The sequence below is a fragment of the Carcharhinus amblyrhynchos genome, chromosome 6, assembly GCF_965287045.1.
Source record: "Carcharhinus amblyrhynchos chromosome 6, sCarAmb.v2.hapA, whole genome shotgun sequence".
NCBI classification, from domain to species: domain Eukaryota; kingdom Metazoa; phylum Chordata; class Chondrichthyes; order Carcharhiniformes; family Carcharhinidae; genus Carcharhinus; species Carcharhinus amblyrhynchos.
The window spans coordinates 39,436,835-39,443,315 of NC_137329.1; positions in this window are offsets into that span (position 1 = coordinate 39,436,835).

Genomic DNA, 6,481 nt, shown 5'->3' on the forward strand with positions numbered 1-6,481 from the left:
CCTATGCCCCCTAGTAATTGACTCTTACACCCTGGCGAAAACCTTCTGACTATCCACTCTGTCCATGCCCCTCATAATCTTGTAGACTTCTATCTGGTCACCCCTCAACCTCCATCGTTCCAGTGAGAACAAACCAAGTTTCTCCAACCTCTCCTCATAGCTGATGCCCTCCACACCATATGGCGTGAGATCAGCTCTAGGAGATATTGCTTCTGCCTTATGACCCTTTACCAATATAACTAGTGTGAAACAACAGGAAAGAGGTTTGCTGGCAGGTCCATATTCATTACCTTTTACAGATTCTCCATGTCTTTTTGAAGGGAGGACATGGGATGTGATGACAAGATGCACGCATTTATCAGGCTGGTGGTTGTATTGTTTTCATATGTATCAATATGCATTTGTTCACAATCACAAAATACTCACGTATTATGGTACACACCTTGAAGTTCACCCATCATAATAAAGCAACTACCATTTCCTGGTATACTATAAATATTTTCCTGATCTCTGATCATTGTATGGTGGAGTTTCTGATGCAGATGGAGGAGGAGAAAGTGGGCTCCCGGACGTGTGCCCTTTGTTTGAACAGAGGGGAGTACGGTAGGATGAGAGGAATTGGCGAATGTTGATTGGGGGAGTGTGTTGGAAGGTAGGTCTGCTGAGGAACAGTGGAGGATCTTTAAGGAGATCTTTCTTGGTGCTCAGCAGAAATTTATTCCGATGGTTAAAAAGGATCGGAGGAGGAGAGGTAATCGGCTGTGGATAACGAAGGAGGTGAAGGAAAGTGTTAAATTAAAAGCGGATGCGTTTAGAGTAGCCAAGAGTAGTGGGCGAGAAGAGGATTGGGAGAGGTTTAAATGTCAACAAAGATTGACAAAGAAATTGATAAAGAAGGGTAGGATAAACTATGAAGCTGGGCTAGCGCTTAATATAAAAAAGGATAACAAGAGTTTTTGTAAATACATAAAAAGGAAGAGGCTGGCTAGGGTGAACGTTGCACCCTTAGAGGATGAGAGGGGGGACTTAGTGGTAGGGGATGGGGAAATGGCTGAGGCCCTGAATAACTTTTTTGTTTCGGTCTTCACGGAGGAGGACGTGAGTAATTTGCCGGGTGTTAGCGATGGAAAGTTGGGAGGAGTGGGGGGCCTGAATGACATTATTGTTACTAGGGAGGCGGTGCTCAACAGACTGGAGGGGGCTGATTGTGGATAAGTCCCCAGGACCGGATGGAATGCATGCAAGGGTTCTGAAGGAAATGGCGGAGGTGATAGTGGATGCCTTGGTAGTTACTTTCCAAACGTCGCTGGATTCCGGGGAAGTGCCGGAAGATTGGAAAACGGCTAATGTTACGCCGTTGTTTAAGAAGGGTGGCAGGCAAAAGGCAGGGAATTATAGGCCGGTTAGTTTAACGTCTATTGTAGGTAAAATGTTAGAATCCGTGATCAAGGAGAAAATAGCGAGGCATCTTGAGGAGAATTGTTTGGTAGAGCAGATGCAGCACGGTTTCGTTAAGGGGAAGTCGTGTCTGACAAATTTATTGGAGTTCTATGAGGATGTGTCTAGGGCGGTGGATAGAGGAGAGCCGGTGGATGCGGTCTTTCTTGATTTTCAGAAGGCATTTGACAAGGTGCCTCACAAGAGGTTATTGCAGAAGGTCAGGGGCATGGAGTTGGGGGTAGGGTGTTAGCGTGGATAGAGGATTGGCTTTCAAATAGGAGGCAGAGAGTGGGGGTCAATGGGTGCTATTCAGATTGGCGGTTGGTGACTAGTGGAGTGCCCCAGGGGTCGGTGCTGGGGCCTCAGCTATTCACCATTTATATAGATGATCTGGAGAAGGGAACCGTGTGTATGGTGTCGAAATTTGCTGATGACACCAAGATTGGTGGAACAGCAAATTGTGCGGAGGGTGTAGAGAGTCTGCAGAAGGATCTAGATAGGCTGGGCGAATCGGCCAGGAACTGGCAAATGGAATTTAATATTGGCAAATGTGAGGTTGTCCACTTTGGTAGGAATAATGATAGGAAGGACTATTACTTGCATGGCGAAAAACTGCAGCATGCGACGGTGCAGAGGGACCTCGGGGTCCTTGTGCATGAGTCGCAAAAACCCAGCCTGCAGGTGCAGCAGGTGGTCAGGAAGGCAAATGGGATGCTGGCCTTCATAGCGAGAGGGATTGAATATAAAAGTAGGGAGGTCTTGCTGCAGCTGTATAGGGCACTGGTGAGGCCGCAGCTGGAGTACTGTGTGCAGTTTTGGTCGCCGCACTTACGCAAGGATATTTTGGCCTTGGAGGGAGTGCAGAGGAGGTTTACTAGGCTGATTCTGGAGTTGAGGGGGTTGAACTATGAGGAGAGGCTGAATAAACTAGGCTTGTACTCATTAGAGTTTAGAAGAATGAGGGGAAATCTCATTGAGACGTATAAGATGTTGAATGGGATGGATAGGATAGAGGTGGAGAGGCTCTTCCCGCTCAGAAAGGACAGTAGGACTAGAGGGCACAGCCTCAGGATAAAGGGGGGGCGGTTTAGAACGGAGTTGAGGAGGAACTTCTTCACTCAAAGGGTGGTGAATCTCTGGAATTCTCTGCCCGTTTAAGTGGTGGAGGCTGCCTCGCTCAATATTTTTAAGATGCGGGTTGATAGGTTTTTGATAGGCAAGGGGATTAAGGGTTATGGGGAGAGGGCGGGAATGTGGAACTGAGTCACGACAGATCAGCCATAATCTTGTTGAATGGTGGGGCAGGCTCGAAGGGCTAGATGGCCTACTCCTGCTCCTATTCCTTATGTTCTTATGTTCTCTGATCCATATTGTAGTATAGTCCAAATTTTGCCTTTAAACAAGAAGAGTGGTGATGACACAGGGTGATGTGGCTTGGGATAATTTGTTCCTGCAGTACAGGTTTCTTGTCATATTAGCATGTACACTTTAATTTCACCACTCTTCCATTTTTCATACTTCTTACTAATTTGCTCACTACTTGCTAATATTTCTCTGTCAATTGTCTCAACTTTCTATGCAGCAATTTCCATGTCATCCTCTGGTCTTCTTCAGACAACCTTCCATCAAATCCTCAAGATCAGGGGCATGACATTGACTCTTTCTGTGATAAAGTGTCCCACTGGTTGCTTTCTTTGCATACTTGGGAGTTAATTTTTCCTATTACAGAGATCTGCTCGTGTTTCTCCAACATGGTGATGCCCCCATAAGAATGCTTGAAAACTGAACATTCTGACATTTCTTTCTGTCATTCTCAATACACTTTATACTACACAGTGAATAAAGTTTCAATTGTTAGATGGTTAAGAAATGTTGAAGGAACACTAATATGACCATGTGGTGATGGGTTACTCAATTTTCTTTCGTGTGATGATAAAATCCCATTTTCAGAAATTGCAGAGTGGAAAGGCTATCAGTGGGGAAGAGAAAAAATTCCAGAGAAGACCATGGTTTGTGTGTCAGGTCCTGCCTGCAGCTGAAGGGAGAAGTGGGTGGGGAGAGGACTTGTGTTGCCTTGAATGGTGCTTCAGAAGGTGGGGGAGGGGAATTGTCTGGCCTATAAAATGGGCAATGGATTGGTGAGTGAAGTCTTTCAGTCCACAGGCTGGATCCATCAGGTTCGAAATCATCACCAGTCTATTGGAACAACACAGAACAGGGAAACTTGAAGCAAAGCAATAAAGCTGTTAAATGCTGTCTGTGGAAAAACTATTCCCACAGATCAGTAAACCTGTAATGCAAAATGGGCATGATAATTGGCAAATGAAATTCAATATAGGTAAATGATAATGGGAATATGGAGGCTGGGCTTTACGAGGTGCCATATTCTCCATCCACCACTCGCCCCAGCTAGTTGCTCTGTATCCATTTTATGCTGGAACAGTATTACTTGTCTTGGGGTATGGAATCTCCTTCCAGGTGGGGAGGGCGTCCTGCCTTCAGAGCTGCCGGCCATTCAGTTCCTATAGCACCAAGTGTGAATGGTGGCCACTACTGCAACTACAGGCAGTCCCCGAGCAAGGGGAGCTTGTGGATGAGAGCAGTTGAAAATGCATGGGCTGGTAGACCCCATCAAGAGGGTGGAGGAGGACAGGGGCCTGGGTTTGAGAGGCTGCGGTAGTGGGTGGGTTAAAGTGAGTTAATGACCTTTGGTATTTGCCTTCAATGAGTCCAGCGGACCACCCAAAGGTGGATGCCCCCGTTCCCTAACACCAGCTCACACAGTAAAATCTTCTGGATCTACCCATCTGGCATTGCTGGCCACTGACATGAATAAAACAGCAGTTGGGGATGAAATAAGACATTTAAGTGACCATTATTTGGCAGTAGCAATCCTGAGACTTGGGCTCATGATCTGGAGATGAGTTCAAGTCCCGCTACGCCAACTGAGAAATTTAAATTCAATTAAATAAATCTGGAATTGAAAAGCTAGTATCAGTACCTGTGGTTATAATCTCATCTGTGGATGCCCTATGGTTGCATGTATTTAATGCTGAGGTAAACAGATCTTTGGTTTCTCAGGGAATCGAGGGATATGGGAAGCTGGTGGGAAAGTAGAGTTGAAGTCCAAAATCAGCCATGACCATATTGATTGGCAGAGCAGGCTCGATGGGCCTTCCCCTGTTTCTTGCTTTCTCGTGATACGAGAATTGTTCCTATCCAAGGGTGTGTTAGATAGAAGCAGAATCTATAACAGCTTTACAAAAATAGTATCTGAAAAAGAAAAAATGTAAAAGGATGCGAGGAAAGCTGAGGGGACTAAGGGACTAAGTGGATAGCGCTTCATGTGTTAGCACAGTGGGCTGAATAGCTTTCTGCCCTGTAAACTTAAATAATTTTAAAAATTTAAAGCATTTGGTCCCAAAATCCATCAAAGATTTGTCTCAGATCAACGAGAGTGAAATAATTACTGTTTGTTATTTGGGCAACATTAAATGACAAAGTCAATGTCTTTGGTAAAGTGGAGAATCCTTGCACTGATTGTTACAATGTGCAAGCCACCTGGCCTATGTACCCACTAGTGTATTTCCTGTGACATTACTCTCTATTAGTTATGGGAAATGATATGCCTCTCAGCTATATTTGCCGTGGTTATGTTGTTTTAATCTCTCTATCTTTCTTGTAGACCCCCTGCCCTCCCCCCGCCCCCACCCCATGACAGCATTGGTACATTGCCATTTTAATTCTCCTTTTTGTGAATTCTCTGCTGCTGTGAAGTGATGTCACTTGGTTTGTGGTGCTGGTATTAGGCTATCACACGTAGCATCTGTAAGTTCTCAAGGAGTTTTATAATTGAGCTTCTGTCAGTCTGGAGCCTGGTGAACTGGTAACCAGTCCTGAAATATAATTACTGTTGTGTAATCTGATGACTCTGGAGGCCGATTCACCGATAGAATTTTTAAAATGTTGTCTGATAGAACCTGATGCAGGGATTCTGAACTGATGATAATTTCACAAAATCCTGAATTTGGTTTGAGTTTTTATTTTGGAATAAGAAAAGTTATTGATAATATTTGTGTTCATGTCATTTTTGAGTTAAAAGTAACTGCCCAGTTTGACACTATAACTTTAGTAGTCTGATGCAAATTTCCCGGTGATTCATTAGATTCCCCTCAGCAATCATGCTTTCTTTTATTTATTGGTGGAACGTGAGCATCATTGGCAAAGCCATCCTAAATGTTCCTTGGGAATGACCCTAAGCTACAGCAGTGTCTGCATTGACACTGGGTATGTTTCCAGTGTAATGAAAAATATCAGAGTTAGTGATTTTTAAAAAATTCATTCCTAGGACATGGACATAGCTGGCTGGGCCAGCATTTGTTGCCCATTCCTAGTCACCCAAGGTCAGTTGATTGTCAACCACATTGCTGTGACTCTGAAGTCACATGTAGGCCAAAGCAGGTAAGGACGGTAGATTTCCTTCCCTAAAGACATTCATGAACCAGATGGGTTTTTCTGATAATCAACAATGGTTTCAGGATCATCAATAGATTCTTAATTCCAGATATTTTTTACTGAGTTCAAATTCTACCATCTGCCATAGTGGGATTCGAACCCAGCTCCCCAGAACATTAGCTGAGTTTCTGGATTAATAGTCTAATGATAATACCACTAGGCCATTAATTTGAAGAAGTTGATACAGTCTCAAAGGTTCCCAAAGGTATAAAATTCCTGTTGCGTGAAGGATGGATATGGAAAAGGAACTGCTGAGATAAATTTTGTGAGTGTATTTAACTGGTTAGTTACTTGGAACTCCAAATGTTATTTTAATTTCCCTTTTTATAGATTAAATATTTGTTATCTGTAAAAGGAAAAACAAATTTATAGTTAACTGGAATGTGTAGTTTTTACATATCACTTCAACAGATGCTGGGGAACCTAGCCTCTGGATTTTCTGTTCTATTTTTCTTTGCTCCAATACAAGTGACGGAGGGTTGGGCAGTCCTACACCTTAAGTTACAAAAGAATTTTGCACGTCAAA